General features: G+C 45.5%; 1 protein-coding gene across 4 annotated transcripts in view; it reads right to left on the bottom strand.

The window, feature by feature from the left end:
- Positions 1-24042, bottom strand: part of BMPR1A (bone morphogenetic protein receptor type 1A) — a 186271-nt gene that overhangs the window by 131214 nt on the left and 31015 nt on the right. The window lies entirely within an intron of this gene.

Genomic DNA, 24042 nt, shown 5'->3' with positions numbered 1-24042 from the left:
ATAATAAATATAGCAAACAGTGTTCAAATCAATAAAAGATTCAAAAGTAAAAAACGTATCATGAGACTTATCTCCATTTCTCCCATTTCTTTGAGGTTTATCTACATCTAATTTTTGAGTATATAAATCTATTCACTTAATGATTTAAATAACAGCATCCTACATTAGCATGCTCTATTCTCCCTAGTCACTTTCAAATAACTTTCCCTGCTTCATGCAGTCATAGAATGTTTAACAATATAGAGAGCCACACCTCAATTTTTTTGGAACAAGGTCCATATTTACACACGGAAGTTTAAAAGAACTAAAGCCTATGATGGTGCCTGACAATGACATGTGATTTAAAAAAGTGAAAAATTCACAAATCCCAGGCTCCGCTTCTCTCGCCCCTTCCCAAAACCACCTTTAAGAGAAAGAACAAACCAAACAAGGTATGAGTCATTTAATCACCCCATATTTATTCAGAATCTAATTATGTTTGAGGTATGCAGCATGTGTGATAGCAGCTAAGAGAAAAGGACGTGACTGGCGCTCCGGCACAGTGTAACTGACCTCCACTCTCCCCAGGAATAGGCTAAAACCTACCTGCCAGGTTATTTTAAAGATCCACGATATTGACACAGTACTTAGCATATGAGAGGTAAGCAAACGGTAGCTAATGAAAATATTTTAAATCAAATCAGAAATAGAGAACAAATACTTGGGAAGAAAAATAACAGTACAAAGTGGCATTCTAAGCCCTACAGAGCACAGAAAAGGAAGAAATAACCAAGAGCCCAGATGAAAGTAAAGAGGCTTCCTGGAGAAAGTAAGACTTAGATTGAACCTACCAAGAAGATCTAGACAAGAAGGGGGGAGGCAGGGATTAATAGAAGCACAGACAAGACTGGAGAATAAGGACCACAACACAGAAAGCCAAATACACTATCATATTATTGAGCAAAAATATGTAAATTACTTAAAACTCAAGAGCTAAAGAGAATAAAACCTATATAAACAGGCCAAAACAGAACATCAAGTCCCAATGTCCAACCACTAATTTTTATAAGCTGTAGCTTTTCTTTTTGGAAAAAGTATGTTGGGACAAATAGTCTGTTTAGAAAATATGACACCTTCTCCCAAAGTACTAAAAAGATTGATACAAATGTGACCCTATTTTCTCTGACATAATCTGATTACTAATTATAGTGACTTTCTCCAGAAAGTATTATACAAATTGATGAACAGTAATACAAATGAGGAAAACATTAATACTTTTTAATGGACTGATAATGTTTAACAGAGGTATAAATTTACAAATAATGCTTAAGCTTCTTAAATCCTCATTCAAATTTTAATAACCAAAATTTTTTAAAGGCTTATATTCTAACTACATCTGAACTGGGGAAAATTAACATAAAATGATCAAATTAACACTAAGAATGTGGCACTGAGATTTTTATGAGTGTTTATGTGAAAAACCTTTTTAAGATCTTCATTTATCTAAGAACAGCAAGGAAACAGAACAAAGGAAATACTGTAACTGACATGGGGACATTTTTATCATCAAGTTTCTGAAACATACAAACAGTCCATGTCATTTTATGCCAAGAAAGTTATTCTTTCTCGAAATAAAATTTAAAAAGCTTTCTAAATTTAATTCACTGTATTAATTTGAGTTAAATTTATGTTTAAGTTCAATATTAAAATGTAACTTTTTTTTTTTTAAAGTGAATTTTTTTTTATATATATATTTTATTGATTTTTTACAGAGAGGAAGGGAGAGAGATAGAGAGTTAGAAACATCGATGAGAGAGAAACATCGATCAGCTGCCTCCTGCACATCTCCCACTGGGGATATGCCCGCAACCCAGGTACATGCCCTTGACCGGAATCGAACCTGGGACCTTTCAGTCCGCAGGCCGACGCTCTATCCACTGAGCCAAACCGGTTTCGGCTAAAATGTAACTTTTTATAAGTACTTGTTAAAATAGTTCTCTTTTGGGGGCCCTCTCAGGGAAAATGTCTGTCTCTTGCTCCCTAAGCAGGGCAGCATGAGACACTGGAGAATGCAGACTCCGGCCTCGCCAGCTAGTCTCCAAGCCTGAAATGCAGGGTAGGCTCTGCAACAAAGAATGTGTAACCTGATCGCTTTCCTTCTCTCCTCCTCCATGGCAACATTTAGAAAGCAATTTAACCTTTCAAAATGCCATTTCAGTACTGCCTAAGGTCACTATGCTAATCCACAACCGGCCCAACTCCAAATCTTGCCACTTGACCACTACAACAGTCCATACACTGACCAAAATTTATCAAAACAAAATGAACAGTTTAATGTTATGTAACTGATTGAAGCCAACTGTGGTTAGCAGAATAATGCTCCTCTCAAAGGCACCCATGCCCTAACCCCTGGAACAGGGGACTATGTTACTTTGCATGGCAAAAGGTGTGGAGAGCGGCTTACAGCATTTGGACAGGATCAAGCCTCGGACTGATGAGAGGGCCCGGTCCTCTTGTGGCAAAGCCACATACAAGTTCCAGCTTGGAGGGTAAAGCCTTCCCAGGACAATTATAGCCAAAGGCTATGGTTGTATGTAAGCTTGACCTAATAGTCTGACCTTGTAGCCATCCCTAGGTAGCTGAGGGATGTGGGCTGCAGGAGGTGCAGCGAGTGCTGCCAAAACAAAGCTTGATAGAGTGCAGAGAATTGCAACAACAGGAAAGTAGTAGATATGAAACTTGTAAGAACACTGTAAACATCTTGACCATTCTCTTTTTTTAAAAATATATTTTATTGAGTTTTTACAGAGAGGAAAGGCGAGAGATAGAGAGATAGAAACATCGATGAGAGAGAAACATCGATCAGCTGCCTCCTGCACACTCCCCACTGGGGATGTGCCCGCAACCAAGGTACATGCCCTTGACCGGAATCGAACCTGGGACCCTTCAGTCCGCAGGCCGACACTCTATCCACTGAGCCAAACCAGTTTTGGCATTGACCATTCTCTTATTTTTGCTTTGTGTGATCTGACTACAAAATATAAAGATTCAGCTTACAGGCTGTGTCACTGTGTCCTCATCCAGGTGCAGTGATCAACCTGGCCCCAACTATATTCTCTTGTCAGTTTTCTTTAATCCTTCACCAACCCTCCTCAAGGTTCACCACTGACCCTGCTGGACGAGGTTCAAAAAGGGACTTTGCAGATATAATTAAGTTACAAGTCTTTCAATGGGGAGACTATCCTGTTGGGCTGAATCTAATCACATGAGATCTTAAAAGCAAAGAACTCTCCTAGCTGTGGTTAGAAAGAGGAAACAAAAAATGACAAAGGGTCAGAGAGATGAGACCTTGTTGGCTCTGAAGAAAAGGAGGAAGGAGGCTAAGAGCCAAGGATTGTGGTTGGCCTCTAGAATCCAGAAAAGGCTAAGAATCAAATTCTCCCCTAGAGCCTCCAGAATAGAAATGCAGTTCCACTGATACCTGATGAAATCTGTGTTGGACTTCTGACCTACTGACCTGTAAGGTAATAAAGTTTGTGCTGTTCAAACCACAAACTCAGTAGTTTGAACAGCACAAATTTATCTTACAGCATCAATAGGAAACTACTACACCAACCATACATATAATTGACTACTATAGACTGAGTGTTTGTGTCCCTCCAAAAGTCATGTTAAATCCTGACGCCCAAGGTGATGATTTGGAGGTGGAGCTTTTGGGAGGAGACGGATTAGGTTACCAGAGTGGAGCCTTTATGAATGGGACTGGAACCTTCATTAAAGAGATGCAGGAAAGCTCCCTTGCTCCTTCTGCCCTGTGAGGATACAGTGAACAGACACCATCTGTGAACCAGGAAGCAGACACTCACCAGACACCTAATCTGTCAGCATCCTGATTCTGGGCTTTTCAGACTCCAGAGTGTGAAAAGTAAACTTCTGTTGTTTATAAACCACCTAGTTTATGGTATTTTGTAACAGAAGCCTGAATGGACTAAGAGAATTGACTATTCTATATATTTTAAATTAAATGAAAACTGTCTTACAAAACAAACAACAATCTGTCAGTGAGCAAATGTATTATCAGAAATCCTTGCCCTAGCCAGTGTGGCTCAGTTGCTAGAGCATAAGCCTGCAGACTGAAGGGTCTGGGGTTCAATTCTGGTCGAGGGCATGTACCTCAGTTGCAGGCTTCACCCCCAGCCCTGGTCAGGGTGCATGCAAGAGAGAACCAATGTGTCTCTCTCACATCGATGTTTCTCTTTCTGTGTCTCTACTCCCTTCCATTCTCTCTAAAATCAATAGAAAAAATACCCTCGGGTGAAGATTAAAAAAAGAGAAAGAAGAAAAAGATAAGACATCCTGCCCCACCTATACATGAAATAAAAACACAGGTACCTGTCACTATACACCTGGATGTGATTTTGTTGCTAATGACATTCTGGCCCAATAGCACCTTTTAACTCTTCTTCCTCCTTTCCCAGCAAGTCAAATGTAAATACAAAATTCTGAAATCCCAAAGCACAGATCCAACTGACTTTCTTTTGCCTTGTCCAAACTAGCATTCGTGCAGATGCAAAAGTCAAGGGAGCATCAAAGGACACAGAATAACTGGGGAAGAAACTGCAGTGGTGACCAAAAAAGAATGGGATCAATCCAACAGAAGCAGCAGAAGGGTTTTCAGAAAGAAGGCAGCAGGCTACTGAAGAGGGTCTGGAGTGCTGAATATAACGCAAAGAATATTTGCTAGACATAGTAATAATGAACATTAGTCCTTGACTTAGCGCCATTACCATCCCATTTTACAAATGGGTACACTGAACACAGACCATTATGTAACTTAGCAAAGTAACACACCTAACAAGTGGCCAAGACAAGGATTCAAATGCCCTTATTTGGGCTTCAGAGCTAGTGCAATTAACTAGTAAATTACGTTGCTCTCCAGAGTGTGAGCATCTTGTTTAACCCCTTTATGCAAAACAGAAACAATTTCTACCTCATAGATTTGAGGAAGATTAAAGAGAACATGTGTAAAGCACTCTTAAAAGTGCTTGGTATATTATATAGTAACTAGAGGCCCGATGCACAAAATTCGTGCACAGGTACGGTCTCTATGCCTGGCCACGATCAGGGCCGATCTGTGGGGTGACCGGTGGGGCGATGGGGGGCCCCCCCCACTGGCAACCACCTTGGCTGGCTGGGGCCTGTGGGCAGCTCCTACATTGAATGTCTGACCCCTGGTGGTCAGTGCACGTCATAGCAACCAGTTGTGCGAGCGGTCATTCTACCAGTCATTTCGCCATTTGGTCTATTTGCATATTAGGCTCTTATTATATAGGATCATTCAATAAATGCTAGTGACTAGTACTAAGTGCCAGGTGCTATGCTAAACATTTTCCTATCTGATCTTATTTAATTCTCACCACAGTCCAGGGAAAAATTTTTTTGTTTCTGGTTATGGGAAAACTGCTTAGAGAGGTTAAGGTAACACAACCAATAAGTGACAGACAATTCTAACTTGGGACTTACCTCACTACTGGTCACTAGTGTTTCTGGCTCCAGTATCCCCAGATATAATTGTGAAAACCTACATAATTCCTCACATATTTTTAAGTTAACATCTAAAATTTTTCAAAAGTCAGATAACTGCAAAGAACATGATTTTTGGCATATTGTAAATATCAACATTTTAACTAAATCAGTAGCATGACTCATCTGTTCAAGAGAATACAAACACTGGGATCTGACATCCACCATGATCCATTTTAAAACAATTTCACATAGTTGTTGTTTTTCTCTTTGAGCTCCTCTTATCATTCCATTTGCCCTGTATGTCATATTTTTATGTCTATTATTAATCACTCGGTCATACATGTCTGCAGTTTAAACAGAAATCTTTTAACAATTATCTTTGACCATAAGTAAGCTTCTAAGTGTTTAAAAATTATTTGCGATTCAATTATCATTATTATTCATATATACAATTGATTTAAATGACATATGAAAGATTTGACAAGTAATTAACATTAGATATAGAAATTTTACTGATAATGTGTTTGTTAATAAGATGGATGAAGGCCCTGGCTGGTTTGGCTCAGTGGAGAGAGCATCGGCCTACAGACTGAAGGGTCCCGGGTTCGAGTCTGGTCAAGGGCACATGCCTGGGTCGCAGGCTCGATCCCTAGGAGGGGCCTGCAGGAAGCAGCAGATCAATGATTCTCTCTCATCATTGATGTTTATATCTATTTCATCCTCTCCCTCTCTGAAATCAATTAAAAAATGTATTTTTTTAAAAAAGATGGATGAGGCTTTTTAAAGTCAGTTCATTTCAATGTTTGAATAAGTATTGCTAAAATGAGATGATCAGCATATTCCCACTTTTCTCCTTTTGGTTTTTGTGTTTTGTGTTTGCTTGTTCATATAAAGAGGTAAACAGGAACGGAAGGAATTTTGGCAGTAGTGTTGCACAATTTTCAAAATTCCTTTTGCGTTTTTTATTGAAAATTCCCATAGTGATTTACCATCAAAAATATGTTTAATAACTTAGCAGCTAACAAATTCATTATTTTTGAATACTGGAATTGAAAAATCTTTCAATTTTCTTGGAAGAAAATTGGAAACCATCAATGGATTTGTTACCCAAAGATTAGAACTACTTACACTTTTCTCAATATTAAAATTTGGAATTGCCACTGCCAGGGGCCCCTGAGGTTTTGTTTGTTTTGGGGAAAATAATTCACATACCATAAAATTAAATTTTTTTAAAGTGTACAAATCAGTGGTTCCCAGCATATTCACAAACTTGTGCAACCATCACCATATCTAATTCCAGAAGATTTTTATCACCATTTAAAAAAAGAACCTAGTAATTAGCATTAGCAAACACACCCAACTCCTCCCCACTCCACCTAGTTCACTAATTTCTTTCTCTATGAATTTGCCTATTCTGAGCATTTCAAAAAATGAAATCATATAATATGGTGTCCTTTGTGACTGCTTTCTTTCACTCAGCATGTCTTAAAAGTTCATCCATGTTGTAGCATGAGTATGTCTTTTCTTTTCATGGGTAAATATTCCATTGTATAGATAGACCATATTTTATCTCTTTATCAGTTGATGGGCACTGGGGTTACTGCCACTTTTTGGCTGTTATAAGTAACTAGAGGCCCAGTGCATGAATTTGTGCACCAGGGGGGTCCCTCAGCCTGGCCTGCAAGATTGGGCCGAAACTGGCTCTCCGACATCCCCCGAGGGGTCCCAGATTGCGAGAGGGCACAGGCCAGGCCGAGGGACTGCGGGAGGGCTCCAGGTGTGTCCGGGCCTGTTTCACGCAGTCCCAATTGGCTGGACCCCAGCAGTAAGCTAACCTACCAGTCGGAGTGTCTGCCCCCTGGTGGTCATTGCACGTCATAGCAAGCAGTTGAGTGGCCTTAGCATATCATTAGCATATTACGCTTTGATTGGTTAAACGGCCAACCAGTTGACCAGACACTTAGCATATTAGGCTTTTATTATATACTACTAGCCCGGTGCATGAAATTCGTGGATTGGGGGGGGGGGGGGGGAGGGGGGAAGGGGACGCCTCAGTCTGGCCTGCACCCTCTCCAATCCAGGACCCCTCGGGAAATGTCCGACTGCCTGTTTGTGCCCGCACTTTTAACAGATGACAGCTCCATTTTTGTTTCTTTTCATGTTTAAACCCATTGGAATTAGTATGTATTCAAAGTGTGTATACATTTTGGGGGGACACCTTGTATATCTCTGGTCAGCGGTGAAAGGAACCAACAGGGGATTTGGAACCCCCAGACAGGGAACCTCGCTCACTCCCCGCATGTCTCCCCACTTCACTTTCCACCTTCACGGGCAGCGGGAGAATCAACGTTTTCTCTCATTAACTCGGAAAAGCATGACCTGTCACCCACTGCCTGGCAGGAGTGCACTAGGACCCACGCGAGCAAGGCTCAGTCAGGGCAGCCTTTGCTCATGGGTGCCAGCACCCAAAGTACACATTCCTCCTCTGCAGTCACCCCAACTATCCCACCGTGTCACTGAGAGGACGGAACTCCTCGCCTCCTCTGGGTTCCAAATTTTGAATGCTGACCGAAGGCACCTCAGCGAGGGCTGCCCACGCCCACCAGGTGTGTCTGTCTCCACCTGCTCCCGCCTCAGCACCTGCATTAGCCCCACAAAGGTGATCTCAATCTCGTCGCTGCACTGGCCTCCGTGGGAACAGAGCATCACCACTCTGCCCCCTCAGTGTCATCTCACAGGCGCCCACCCTCAGCACCCAGAACACCCAGACACTCTCCAAAGGACGTGAGCATGCCGGAGGGGAGGTGTGTACATCCGGTGGGGGACATAGGCATGCTGGGGTTGATGGAAGTGCGGCGGAGGGACGGGGGGGGAAACTTGTGCGTGCCTTGGTCCAGGAATGTTGCAGGCGTGCGAGGGTGACAGTGCGGTGGGGGATGTTCACACATGGGGGGGGGGGGGGATGTGTGCAACGGAGGCCTGTGGCTTTGCAGATCCACAAACCCCTGTGGCACGGCCAGGAAGACGTCAGTCTGGCCCGCCACGGTGGCTGTCCCTGCAATCGCGCACCTTCTGGGCCAGGAGGCGGGGCTTGGGCAACCACTCCTCAGCACTGATGGCCTGCAGGTGCTACTTCAGCTCGGCCCCCAGGCTCCACTTGGCACGCTCACGGCTGCCACTGCAGCCATGTGGGAGTAAAGGCCACCCTCCGCTGGCCCGCCTCCCCTGCCCAGAGGCTCCTGTGCACTGCCCACAGGCTGGGAGCAGCCTGGGCGGGGCGGGACACTGGAGCATGCTGCTCACCTGCCCAGAGGGGGTGGGGCGGAAGCCAGGCGTCTGCCCCACCACGGCCGCTCCTTGCCTCCATGCGCTGCACACCGGCCTGGAGCAGCCCCTGGGCATGCTGCCCATCCTCCCGGATCAGTCGGGGCAGGATGCCTGCCCCCAGCCACTCAGCACCTGTGCATGTGCTCACTGCCCACAGGCTCGCCATCTTTGTTGTGTTAATTTGCATACTCACTCCAATTGGCTGGTGAGCGTAGCAGAGGGATAGTTAATTTGCATATTTCTTTTTTATTATATAGGAAGATGACCTTTCATGTACAAGTTTTGTGTTAACACATTGTGGACCAGTAATTTTACTGCTAGCTTTACCCAGTGGCCAGATAAGTTTCTATTGAACGAGTACAAAAAATGTTTTACATAAATGTTAAAAGCATGCTTTAAAATTAAATACCCATTGCATTTTGAAGTTACTTACTACATGTTCTTACAAGCTAATATCATTTTAAAGTATGACACTTTGTAAAATGCTGTGTAATATGAAGCGAGAATTCTCATGATCTGTCCGCAATTTAACATATTTCTAATTCCCTTGGGTATATAACTAGGAGTGGAATTGATGGGTCACGTGGTAACTCCATGTCTAACTTTTTGAGGTACTGCTAGTTTGTTTTCCCAAGCAGCTGCATCATTTTACATTCCCACAGCAGTGTCTAAGGGTTCTCATTTCTCCACATCCTTACAGCACTTACCTGTATTTGTATTACAGCTATCCTAGTGAGTGTGAAGTGTAATCCCATGTGGTTCTCATTAGTACTTTTCTCATCATTAATGATACTGACCATTTATCTATCTTTTTTAAAAATATATTTTATTGATTTTTTTACAGAGAGGGATAGAGCGTTAGAAACATCAATGAGAGAGAAACATTGATCAGCTGCCTCCCGCACACTCCCCACTATGGATGTGCCCACAACCAAGGCACATGCCCTTGACCAGAATTGAACCCGGGACCCTTCAGTCCGCAGGCCAACGTTCTATCCACTAAGCCAAACCGGTTAGGGCAATTTATCTATCTTTTATCTATTTTATTGAACACTTGTACATCATCTTTGGAGAAGCATCTATTCAGATCCTTTGTCCATTTTTAAATTCAGGGTGTTTTATTCTGTGAGTTATTTATTCTTTTATAGAACTATACATATTTCTTTACATAGCTAGTGTTCTTTATGTATCTGGTTGTTATATTATTAAGCAAAGGACTCTCCCTTTGCTTACCAGGCATATGATTTGCAAATGTTTTCACTCATTTTGTGGCTTATCATTTCACTTTCTGATAGTGTTTTTTGATGTACATAAGTTTTTAATCATGAAGTCAAGCTTATCTATTTTTTCCTTTGATTGCTTGTACTTCTAATGTCATATCTAAGAAACCCAAGAACTTACACCTGTTTTCTTCTAAGAGTTTCATAGTTTTAACTCCTACATTTAGATCTTTGATTTGTTTTGAGTTAACCTTTATACAGTATATGGTGTGAGGTAGGGTCCTACTTCATTCTTTTGCAATTGATATCCAATTGTCCCAGCACCACTGTCTTGGTGTCTTGGAATTGTCTTGCTATCCTTTTTTCTCCTGAGGTACTTCCACCACAGGGCAGATACATCGTGGTATGAATAGGGTCAGGGGGAAGAGTTATGCCACCCATTCTTTTGTAAAATGGAAAAGGACAATAGTGGAAAGGGATGTGGGAAAGAAGAAACTACCTGAAAGACTGGTTCACAGGAAAATCAATTTTAGGAAAGAGCACATATGGGAGTTTAGGGTCTGGAAACTGATTCATTTAAAACTATCCATGTACCTGTGTACCTCCAGGAGTCTGTCTCTCCACTTTAGACCCAAGACTAATAATGTTTAAATACTGCTCTTGGCCAGTGGTCGCCAACCTTTCGGACCTCACGGACCACCAGTGGTCCGCAGACCACCGGCTGGCGACCATGGCTCTACACTACTGCCGCCTAAACTCTGGCGGGAAGGAATATCACTTGTAAACAACTTTTTTGTATTTCAATTGTCTGAATAATAAAATGAGACAGGCTTAGGATGAAGCTAGTGATAAGAGGAAGCCTACAGGTTTTTCACCCCACACTACTCAGCCCAATAGAAAAGTTCATTTCCATTCCCCATTTTACATGAAACACATTTGATTCAATGTATGCACTAATGGAATGAAAAATTTGAAAATTTTTATTTCATTAATGCAAAAGTAATAATAACCAAAAAAAGCACTAGGAAATTTTTCTGTGAGTCCACTAGTTTATTCATCTTATGCATAGGGTCCTTGAAACAAACCCTAGGTAGACTAGGGATATAGTATGCCATCACTAAACGGAAAACTTAAGACCAAACCTTCAGGCCCATGGTACACCACTTACCTTTCCCCTAAAGCGCATCTGTAGTCAAATCCTTTTCCCCTAAGATTGATGCAATTTATGAGACTGTGCTATTTAGTCTATCACGCAACTATGCCAGTTTAATAGATGTGCAGTGTAACCTTGGGGTTATTTCACTTCCCCATGCCTTTAATTGGGATGAAACATAGATAGTATTTTTACTTGCAATGATTTATTAAATATTTCTACCCATGTAAACTAACTGTTCATTGCTTTTTAATTCTAATCTAAGTACTTACAAACGAATTTGTATACTTCATTTTGGATTAAAAGCTTCCAACCAATAATATATTTCATACACCACTGCTGTCTTCCACTTTAAATTTATTTTATTGGTGCCCTGCCAGTGTGGCTCAGTTGGTTGAAGCATTGTCCTGTACACTGAAAGGTTGCAGGTTTGATTCCAGTCGGGTCACATGCCTAGGTTTCGGGTTCAATCTCTAGTCAGAGTGCAAAAGGGAGGAACCCGATCTATGTTTCTCTCTCTCTCTCTCTCTCTCTCTCTCTCTCTCTCTCTCTCTCTCTCTCTCCCTCCCTCCCTCCCTCCCTCCCTCCCCCCCCTCTCTGCCTCTCACCTCCCCTCCCCCTCCTTTTTTCCCTCCCTCCCTCCTTCCCTCTCACTTTCTCTCTCTCTGGATTCAAAGAAAAACACAGCCTCCTCAGGTAAGGATGGAAAAAAAAATGTTAAGAAAATTAGTTTTATTGGTTTTGACAGTGTAAAAGTTATTCTTTTCAAACTAAAATCCAAGTAGCCAAGCATTAATTCGTGACCCCTTCTTCCACTGGTGTGTTGTTCCTGGTCTATTACACAAATTGAAAAAACTACTCTATTTCTATGCTCTTATTCAATTTGTCTAATTATTCCTTTATTTTATTGTATTTATTTTTAAAATATATTTTTATGGATTTCAGAGAGAGAGAGAGAGACAGAGAGAGAGAGAGAGAGAGAGAGAGAGAGAGAGAGAGAGAGAAACATCAATGATGAGAATCATTAATTGGCTGCCTCCTGCACACCCCACACTGGGGATCGAGCCTGCAACCCCAGCACGTGCCCTTAACAGGAATCAAACCATGACCTCCTGATTCATGGGTCAACATTCAACCACTGAGCCATGGCAGCTGGGCTTATTTCTTCTTTTTAATCCTCATTCCAGGATATGTTATTGGTTTTTAGAGAGAGAAAGAATCATTGATCACTTATCTCCTGTACACAAACCTGGACCGGGGATCAAATCCTCAACCTAGGTATGTGCCCTGACCAGGAATAGAAACTATAATATTTCCGTGTATGGAATGATGCTCCAACCGAGCCACACGAGCCAGGGCTAATTATTCCTTTCTTTTGTTGTTGTTGTTTTTTTAACCCAGTATCAGTTATTCTACTTCACATGGTTGTGCTCTGAATTGAGATTATATCTTTTAAAAATATATATATTATTGATTTTTTTATAGAGAGGAAGGGAGAGGGATAAAGTTAGAAACATCGATCAACTGCCTCCTGCACACCCCCTACTGGGGATGTGCCCACAACAAAGGTACATGCCCTTGACTGGAATCGAACCTGGGATCCTTCAGTCCACAGGTCGATGCTCTATCCACTGAGCCAAACCGGTCAGGGCTACATCTATTTTTAAAGTATGAAATCTATAATGCAATCAGCAGATGGTGTTTTTATTTGTAATTTTTAACCCTTATATCATTCACAGGATGATAAAGATTATATTTCAACCAAATAAAAACTGACTATTCAATTAAGACTTTGAAAAACTGGCTACCCATTGGCTTTAAAAGAAATTGAGCTCTACCTCACTCCTTAGGCCAAAAATCATTTGTTGATTGGTAAGATATTTAAAGTAGAAGAAAATAATTTTGCTTTTGCCTTTGTGGTATTCTCAGACAAGAGAATACTACAATCTAAGCATGACACATTAAGTTAGTGAGGAGAGAATGGTTAAGTTCCTTTTAAGAAAAAGTACAAGCATATCAGCTGCCTATTAGACATCTAAATAGAGTGTAAATATGCATTTCTAAGAAAGGGTTCAGGGTAGAGATTAAAAGTTGGGCATTATCAATACACACACAGTTTCAAAGTTTTAAGGTCAGATAAGATCAACAAGGGAATAAGTATGGCTAAAAAAAGAGGGATACGAATGAGCCCTGGAGGCACACCAGGATAAAAAAGACTGAGATGCAAACTAAGGAGAGTAGGCAGTCGTACAGTGAAGACAGTGTCTCCAGAGGACAGAATAAGTAACCATCTGGGTCAAACACTGTTCACAGGTCAAATAATTCAAGGATGAGAAAGGGAGAGTCCTGGGTAGCCTTCATAAGAGCAGTTGAGGCAGAGTGCTGCGTGGGAGAGCCTAGAATGAGAGGATTCATGACAGTTGGAAGAGAAAGGCTAGAAACAAAGTATAGACACTTCTTTTGAAAAAAAAAAAGGGAGAGAGAGAGAGAAAATGGAGCAACAGTTAGAAGGGAAATTAGAGACAGCAGAGGTTTTGCTATTTAAGAGGAGAGAAGAAAGAGTATGCTGGGGTGCTCATGATAACCACCCTGCATCAGGTGAGAAAGGGGGTGAAAGAGCACCACAGAGGTTGTGGCCCTGCCAGCACATGGTCAGCTCACTGCATGATAACAGAAATCAGAATATGGAGCACAGATGAAGACGGATGGATGTAGTAACAGGAGCTTAATGGATGGCATCTACTGTCTCAGTGAGATGAAAGCAAAGTTGTGTACTGAGAGTAAAGAATGTGGAAGGTGGTGTCCGAGGTTTCAGAAGGTTTAAATCAGGGGTGGGGAACCTTTTTTCTGCCAAGAGCCATTTGGGTATTATAACATCCTCATGGGCCATACAAAATTAACAACTTAAAAATTAGCCTGCTATATTTGGTCAAACATTTAATTAACTCACCCCTAATGCTTTGGCGGGGCCAGACCAAATGATTTCTCGGGCCTTATATGGCCCGGAGGCTGGACGTTCCCCACTCCTTAGTTTATGATCACCATCTAGGTCAGACTGGGAAACGAAACAGACTAGAGACTGAGAAACTACATGGACTAGGAACTATTGCTAAGCAACATTAAGAAGCTCATCTGACCTTAGTGGTCACTAACCAGAAGTAAGACCAATGAGCAAAACTGATTTCCAGCTACTGACACCAGCAAAAGTGCAAGTGTATGATCAAAGAACCTAAACAAGAAGCAAACACTGACAGAACTGAAAGGAGAAATAGACAGTAAAACAATAACCAGAAGAGATTTCAATATCCCACTTTCAATAATGGATAAACAACCATACAGGAAACTGATAAGACAACAGAGGATATGAGCAACATATGGACCAAGGGGACCTAACAGACATATACCGGAAACTCCACCCACGAGCAGCAGAATACACATTCTCTCAAGCATACAGGGAATATTCTCTAGGACAGATCATGTGTTAGACCACACAAAACATGTGTTGACAAAGCTAAGAATACTGAAATCATTCCAACTATCTTTTCTAATCACAATAGAATGACTCTATAAGTCAATATTAGGAAAACTGGAAAATTCACAAATATGTGGAAATTAAACAACACACTCATGAACAACTTAAAGTTCAAGGAAGAAATCACCAGGGAAATTAGAAAATATGGTGAGACAAATGAAGGGAAAAACAGAATATACCAAAATGTATGGGGTATGGCAAAAGCAGTTTTAAGAGGGATGAGAGAGAGAGACCACAAATCAAAAATCTAACTTTTACAATTCAAAGAACTAGAAACCCCAGTGGCTCAGTGGTTGAACAGCAACATATGAACCAGGAGGTCATGGTTCAATTCTCAGTCAGGGCTCATGCCCATGTTGCAGGCTCGATCCTCAGCATGGGATGTGCAGGATGTAGCCAATCAATGATTCTCTCTCATTATTGATGTTTATATCTCTCTCTCCCTCCCTTCCACTCTGCAATAAATAAATGTATATTTTAAACTAAATTCAAATAAGGAAGAAACTAATAGAGATGACAGCAAAAAAAAAAAAAAAATAGAGAATCCTATCTAGTAAAAGAGAAACATGGTAATTGGCGTACGACCGCTACCCTTCCCATTGGCTAATCAGGGCTATATGCAAATTAACTGTCAGCCAAGATGGCAGCAGGCAGCCAGGCAGCTTGAAACTAACATGAGGCTTGCCTGCTTCAGTGACGGAGGAAACCAACGTTCCTCGCCTGCCTTGCAGGCCTCTGAGCCTGCAGTTTGAAACATTTTAACAAATATAGAAGCTAAAAGAAAACCCAGAAACCAGCTTTCAGCCAGCTGGGATCTCAGAGCTGGAGTCAGAGCTGGAGTTATACATTGTTTCGAACCGAAACAAACCAGATACCTACTTTCAGCAGCGGAGGCCTAAGAGCTGGAGCCTCAGAGCTAAAGCGGGCCAAGATTTAAAAGAAAAAAGAAAAAAAGGAGCGGTTGGGAGCTTCCGTCACCCGCCAGCCTGAAAACAGCCCTCAGCCCCTCACCCAGGCTGGCCAGGCACCCCAGTGGGGACCCCCACCCTGAAGGGTGTGTGACCAGCTGCAAACAGCCATCATCCCCTCACCCAGGCTGGCCAAGCACCCCAATGGGGACCCCCACCCTGAATGGTGTGTGACCAGCTGCAAACAGTCATCATCCCCTCACCCAGGCTGGCCAGGCACCCCAGTGGGGACCCCCACCCTGATCCAGGACACCCTTCAGGGAAAACCAGCCAGCCCCACCCATGCACCAGGCCTCTACCCTATATAGTAAAAGGGTAATATGCCTCCCAGCACCGGGATCAGCGTGACAGGGGGCAGTGCCCAAACCCCCTGATCGCCCTGCAGCTCTGTGTGTGACAGGGGGCGGGGCCACAACCTCCCTATCAGCCCTGCTCTGTTTGTGACAGGGGAAGGCGCCCCAACCTCCAGATCAGCCCTGCTCTGTGCCTGATACGGGGGAGCTCCCCAACCTCTGATCGCCCTACGGCTCTGTGTGTGACAGGGTGCAGCGCCCCAACCCCGATTGGCCCTGCTGTGTGTGTGACAGGGTGCGGCGCCCCAACCTGCCTCCCCTCCCCACACACACACAGGCCCTGCTCTGTGTGTGACAGGGTAGAGCCATAACCTCCCCATTGGCCCAGCCCTGAGTGTGAGAGTGGCGGCGCCCCAACCCCCTGATCGGCCCTGCTCTGTGGGTGATAGAGGGCAGCCCCACAAACCCCCCCCCCCCACGGGCCCTGCTCTGTGTGATGGGGTAGAGCCATAACCTCCCCATCGGCCCTGCCCTGAGTGTGACAGTGGCGGCGTCCCAACCGCCTGATCCGTCCTGCTCTGTGTGTGACAGGGGGCGACGCCCCAACTCCCCTATCGGCCCTACTCTCTGAGTGACAGGGGGGAGCTCCTCAACCCCCGGATGGGCCCTGCTCTGTGCATGACAGGGGAGAGCTCCCCAACCCCCTGATCGACCCTGCTCCATGCGTGACAGGGTAAGGAGCCCCAACCCCCCTGATGGGCCCTGCTCTGTGTGTGACGGGGGCAGCACCCCAACCCGGATTGGCCCTGCTCTGTGTGTGACAGGGTGTGGCGCCGCAACCTCCCCATCGACCCTACCTTGAGTGTGACAGGGGGTGGTGCCCCAACCCCCCAATCAGTCCTACCCTGAGCGTGACTGAGGGTGGCATCGCAATCTCCTGATCCGCCCTGCTCTGTGCATGACAGGGGGTGGCGCCCCAATTCCCCAATCGGCCCTGCTCTGAGCCTGACCAGGAGCTGCACCTAGGGATTGGGCCTGCCCTCTGCCACCCGGGAGCAGGCCTAAGCCTGCAGGGCGTTATCTCCCGAAGGGTCCCAGACTGCGAGAGGGCACAGGCTGGGCTGAGGCACGCCCCCTTCCCCCCGAGTGCACAAATTTTTGTGCACCAGGCCTCTAGTCTAATCTAATAAAAGACAAACATGAAAACTGACCTTACCTTCACTATGCCTAAAGCCACGCCCACCAGCCAATCAGAGCAACTATATGCAAATTAACCCAGCCAAGATGGCGGCCAGAAGCCACAGAGCTGGAGCAAGCAGGAGGCTTGGTTGCTTCAGTGATGGAGGAAGCAAAGCTTCCTGCCTGCTGTGGCCGGCTCTGAGCTCCACTGAAGGCAACAAATTTTCAATTATAGAAGATAAATAAACCCCAGATACCTGCTTTCAGTCGGCTGTGGCCACGAAGCTGGAGCAAGCAGGAGGCTGGTTGCTCCAGTGATGGAGGAAGCCAAGCTTCCCGCCCGTCCTGGCCAGCTCTGAGCTCCACTGAAGGCAACCAAGTTTCAATTATAGAAGTTAAATAAATCTCAGAATAAAAAAGAAAAAGAAAAAAAGGAGAGGCTGGGAGCTTCCGTCGCCGGGGGGCTTGGCCAGCCTGAAAACGGCCCTCAGCCCATCACCCAGACTGGTCAGGCAACCCAGTGGGGACCCCCACCCTAAAGGGGGTTTGGCCAGCCTGAAAACAGCCATCAGCCCCTCACCCAGGCTGGCCAGACCTCCATGAGGTGAGGGTTCCCACGGGGGGGGGGGTGGGGGGAGGGGGTAGGGGCTTGACCAGCCTGCATACACCCATCAGCCCCTCACCCAGGCTGGCCAGACCTCCATGAGGTGAGGGTTCCCACGGGGGGGGGTAGGGGCTTGACCAGCCTGCATACACCCATCAGCCCCTCACCCAGGCTGGCCAGGCACCCAAGCGGGACCCCCACCCTGATCCGGGACACCCTTCAGGGCAAACCAGCCAGCCCCCACCCGTGCACCAGGCCTCTATACTATATAATAAAAGGATAATATGCAAACTGACCCTAACAGCAGAACGACTGGGAATGACTGGTCACTATGACACACACTGACCACCAGGGGGCAGAAGCTCAATGCAGGAGCTGCCCCCTGATGGTCAGTGCACTCCCACAGGGGGAGCTCTGCTCAGCCACAAGCCAGGCTGATGGCTGCCAGTACAGTGGTGGTGGTGGGAGCCTCTCCCGCCTCCTCAGCAGCAGTAAGGATGTCAGACTACAGCTTAGGCCTGCTCCCCGCTGGCAAGCGGACATCCCCCGAGGGCTCCCGGGCTGCCAGAGGGATGTCTGATTGCCACCTTAGGCCCAATCCCCTGGGGAGCAGGCCTAAGCCAGCAGGTGGTCATCCCCCGAAGGGTCCCAGACTGCGAGAGGGCACAGGCCGGGCTGAGGGACCCCTCCTCCCCCCCCCCCCAGTGCACAAATTTTGTACAGCAGGCCTCTAGTCTATATATATATACAAAAGGTTAAGTGACCGTCCAACTGTCCGACCGTTCGGTAGGTATGATGCGTAATGACCACCAGCAGGCAGACAATGCAGGAGCTGCCGAGCTGTGGTGACTTGGCAGCGGCAGTTCTTGGGCGACGCACCCCGAAACCAGAGAGGAGGGAGCCTGATTCCTCTCGGGGCTGTGCGATTCCACCTTCAGCCATGGGTTATGTTGTTGCTGGAGCACTGTTGGCCCGAATCTGGTTTACTGCATACTTATGTTCCACACCCTGTACAACAGCAACTTTGCAGAGTACCCTCTCGCATTCCGGGACCCCTCAGGGGATGTTGGACTGCTGGTTTCAGCCTGATTCCCACAGGCCAGGCCAAGAGAACCCACCTGGCCTGCTGAAGGGACTCCGCTCACTCCACAGATGCCCTTCCAGACTGCGGGAGGCTGGCTCCAGGGCGTGTCCAGCCCATCTCAGCCAGTCACGCCCCACCAACCAACTTCTAATTAATTTCCTGTCAATGTGCACAAATCTGTGCACCGGGCCACTAGTAGAATAGGAAAAAAGTGAATAAAACTAAGATTTGTTATTTGAAAAGACCAACAAAACTGACAAACCATTAGCTAGACTAAGAGAAGACTCAAAGAACTAAAATCAGAAAAGAAAGAGGAGATATTACAACTGATGTCACAGAAATGAAAATGATTTAAGAGAATATACATATATATATATATATATATATATATATATATATATCAACATCAACAATTTGGAAACATAAAACCTACTAAGACTAAATAATAAAGAAAAAAAAACCCTGAAAAACTTGTAACTAGTTAGAAGACTGAGTCAAAACTCTCCCAACAACAAAAAGGCCAGGACCAGATAGTTTAAGTGGAGAATTTTACTAAACATTTAAAGAAGAATTAATGCTAATCCTTCTGAAAGTCTTCTAAAAAAACTGAAGAGGAGAGAATACTTCTTAACTCATTTTATGAATTCAGCATTACTCTGATAACAAAGCCAGACAAAGATATCATTGGAAAAGAAAATTATTGACCAATATCCCTGATAAATATAGAAGCAAAAATATTCAAAATACTACCAAACTGAATTAAACAGCTTGTTTAAGGTATTACACACCATGACCCAATTGGGTTTATCTCTGGGATGCAAGTGTAGTTCAACATAAGAAAATCAATAAATATACTACACCACATTAACACAATGAAGAACAAAAACATAGGGTCATCTCAATTGGTGCAGAAAAAGCTTCTGACAGATTTCAACAACCTTTCATGTAAAAGCACTCAACAAACTACTAGCAGAAGGAAATGTACTTCAGCATAATAAAGGTCATATACGAAAACATAACATCATACTCAATGGTGAAAACTGAAAGCTTTTCCTCTAAGATCAGGAACAAGACAAAGATGACTGCTCTCACCACTTCTATTGAACACAGCACTGGAAGCCCTAGACCAGGGGTCCCCAAACTTTTTAAACAGGGGGCCAGTTCACTGTCCCTCAGACCATTGGAGGGCCGGACTATAGTTTAAAAAAAAACTATGAACAAATTCCTATGCACACTGCACATATCTTATTTTGAAGTAAAAAAACAAAATGGGAACAAATACAATATTTGTATTTGCATGTGGCCCGTGGGCCATAGTTTGAGGACCCCTGCCCTAGACAGAACAATTAGGCAAGAAAAAGAAAAGTCATTCAAATCAGTAAAATCATCTCTGTTTACAATGATATTGTATGTGGGAAATCCTAAACAATCCATAAAAAACAGCTGTTAGGACTAATAAATTCAGCAAAGTTACAAGACAGACAATCTACATGTAAAAATTTGTTGTCTTTCTGTATAATAACAATGAACACACTGAAAAGGATATGAAAAATAAACCCATTTACAACAGTATCAAAAAGAATACAACACTGGACTTCTGGTCAAGATGGCGGAGTAGGTGAACATTGTGTTTTCCTCTTCCCACAACAACTTTATTACAACTAACTTATACAACAACCACCTTTCAGAATCACCTGAAGACTAGCTGAACAAAACTCCTATGAGCAAGAATACAAAAAAGAAGCCATGTCAAGACTGGTAGGAGCAGAGAAGAGGAATGGGCTGATCCCACATGCACATGTGGCAGTCAAGAATCAGGAGGGATATCTCAGCTGCAGAGATGCACCCTGAGAAGCAGGGGTCCCATGCCCACACTAGGCTCCTTAACCCAGAGCACCAGTGCCGGGAAGAAGAGTCCCCATATCATCTGGCTGTGAACACCAGCAGGGATCCCAGGAGGGAGGGCTGCTATAGACTTAGGCATCCTCTTACAGGCCTGCCCAAAGACTTACTGACAAACTCACTAGCTCTGAGTTCCAGCACTGGGGCAGCAGCTTCAGGGTGAGGGCTGGAGAAATAGCTTTGGCCACAGCAGAAAAGTAGACAGGTGCCATTATTCTTTTGTTGAGTCTCACCCCCACCATCCCAGCTGGCAGGCATAGATGGGTACCAATCTGAGTCTCAATCAACTTGGCTAACACTGCTCGGCCTACCCTGGTGATGCCTGGGACCCCCAAACCACACACCCCCCACACCAGTCCAAACATCATTCAGTAGTTGTTTCTTACAAGTTGACAGCCTTGGCGCATACTGTGGACTTGCCTAAAATCTCTCAAAGGTCCACACACCCAAACAAGTAGCAGCTGGCTTCCGTGTGCCCTGTACCTCTTGTTAACCACCCCTGGCCCAAGAGGCAGCTGCCCTCTTTGGCAGCAGTAGCTTCTCCCAGGCGTCTCCAAATCCAGCGCAAAGAGCTACCAATAGCAGATCACTTTGTAGCTCCTATGAGGTGGCTGGGATGGCACAGGCAGCAGTTGACATGGGCCTGCATTGGAGCCCATTCCAAGAGGCCCCAGAACCATGACAGCCAGCTTCAAACCATACCAGAGAATCACCCAATTAGCTCCAAAAACCACACCTCCAAAGGGTAGACCCACCAGGCACCAAAGCCCCACTGAAGTGAATCCCGCTCCATGGGATCAGCCTCCACACAACTGGTGGTCCGCTCCAGTCACTCTCAATTCGCAGTCAGCCAGCCTAAGGGCCAACTCCACCTACTGATGTGCCAACAATAATCAAAGCTTAACTATACCAGAAGAGCCGACACAAGGGTGGGACACCCCTGAAGCATCTGGCTCAGGTAACCAAGGAGTCTGCACCACTAGGCCCCACTGGACACCTACTACATTAGGCCACTCTACCAAGACTGTAGCAATTCTCCTAATACACAGAAACAAACACAGGGAGGCAGCCAAAAACAGGAAACAAAGAAACATACCCCAAATGAAAGAACAAAGCAAAACTCCAGAAAAGATCTAAATAAAATGGAGGCAAGCAATTTACCAGATGTTGAGTTCAAAACACTGGTTATAAGGATGCTCAATCAACTTGGGAGAAGAATAGGTGTGAGAACTTATACAAAGAGATAGAAACCATAAAAGAACCATTCAGAAATAAATAATACAGTAACCAAAATGAAGAATACATTAGAAGTAATCCATCTCACTCAATCGGCCGGACCCCAGTAGCAAGCTAACCTACCAGTCAGAGCATCTGCCCCTGGTGGTGAACAGTTGACCAGCTGACTGTCTGCCCCCTGGTGGTCAGTGCACATCATAGGGCAGGCGTGGGCAAACTTTTTGACTCAAGGGCCACAATGGGTTCTTAAACTGGACCAGAGGGCCGGAACAAAAGCATGGATGGAGTGTTTGTGTGAACTAATATAAATTCAAAGTAAACATCTACACTAATAAAAGAGAAACATGGTAATTGGAGTACGACCGCTACCCTTCCCATTGGCTAATCAGGGCAATATGCAAATTAAATGTCAGCCAAGATGGCGGCCGGCAGCCAGGCAGCTTGAAACTAACATGAGGCTTGCTTGCTTCAGTGACAGAGGACTCCAATGTTCCCCGCCTGCCGCTGCAGGCCTCTGAGCCTGCAGTTTCAAACATTGTAACAAATATAGATGCCCAGAAACCAGCTTTCAGCCGGCTGGGATCTCAGAGCTGGAGTTGATACACAGTTTCCAGAACCGAAACAAACCAGATACCTGCTTTCAGGAGCGGAGGCCTAAGAGCTGGAGCCTCAGAGCTAAAGCTGGCCCAGAATAAAAAAAGAAAAAAGAAAAAAAGGAGCAGTTGGGAGCTTCAGTCCCAGCCTGAAAACAGCCCTCAGCCCCTCACCCAGACTGGCCAGGCACCCCAGTGGGGACCCCACCCTGAAGGGTGTGTGACCAGCTGCAAACAGCCATCATCCCCTCACCCAGGCTGGCCAGGCACCCCAGTGGGGACCCCCACCCTGATCCAGGACACCCTTCAGGGAAAACCAGCTGGCCCCCACCCGTGCACCAGGCCTCTATTCTATATAGTAAAAGGGTAATATGCCTCCCAGCACTGGGATCAGCGGAGCTGAGAGGCCTCCCGGCACTGGGATCAGTGAGAGAGGGGGCAGCGCCCAAACCCCCTGATTGCCCTGCGGCTCTGTGTGTGACAGGGGGTGGGGCCACAACCTCCCTATCTGCCCTGCTCTGTTCGTGACAGGGGAAGGCGCCCCAACCCCCTGATTGGCCCTGCTCTGTGGGTGAAAGAGGGCGGCGCCCCAACCTCTCCTCCCCCCACAGGCCCTGCTCTGTGTGTGATGGGGTAGAGCCATAACCTCCCCATCGGCCCTGCCCTGAGTGTGACAGTGGCGGCGCCCCAACCCCCTGATCGGCCCTGCTCTGTGGGTGACAGGGGGCGGTGTGCCAACTCCCCTATTGGCCCTATTCTGTGCGTGACAGGGGGGAGCTCCTCAACCCTCTGATGGGCCCTGCTCTGTGCGTGACAGGGGGAAGTGCCCCAACCCCCTGATGGGCCCTGCTCTGTGTGTGACAAGGGGCAGCGCCCTAACCCCCTGATTGGCCCTGCTCTGTGCGTGACAGGGGGTGGCGCCACAACCTCCCCATCGACTCTACCTTGAGTGTGACAGGGGGCGGTGCCCCAACCCCCCAATTGGCCCTACCCTGAGCGTGACTGAGGGTGGCATCGCAACATCCCAATCCCCCCTGCTCTGTGCATGACAGGGGGCAGTGCCCCAACTCCCCAATCGGCCCTGCTCTGAGCCCAATCAGGGGCTGCACCTAGGGATTGGGCCTGCCCTCTGCCACACGGGAGCAGGCCTAAGCCAGCAGGTCGTTATCTCCCAAGGGGTCCCAGACTGCGAGAGGGCACAGGCCGGGCTGAGGGACCCCCCTCCCCCCCGAATGCACAAATTTTTGTGCACCGGGCCTCTAGTCATTACATAAAAGAGTACGGTCTTTTTTTTTTTTTTAGTTTTATTCATTTCAAACAGGCTGTAGTTTGCCCACGGCTGTCATAGGGAGTGATTGAGCAGCCTTAGCATATCATTAGCATATTACACTTTGATTGGTTGGTTGTTCTGCCGTTTGGTCTATTTGCATATTATCCTTTTATTAT

This window comes from Myotis myotis, unplaced genomic scaffold (genome assembly GCF_014108235.1).
Source record: "Myotis myotis isolate mMyoMyo1 unplaced genomic scaffold, mMyoMyo1.p scaffold_m19_p_24, whole genome shotgun sequence".
In the NCBI taxonomy this organism is placed as follows: Eukaryota; Metazoa; Chordata; class Mammalia; order Chiroptera; family Vespertilionidae; genus Myotis; species Myotis myotis.
The sequence above is the reverse complement of the archived record's forward strand: the minus strand, read 5'-3'. Positions and strand labels throughout refer to the sequence as shown.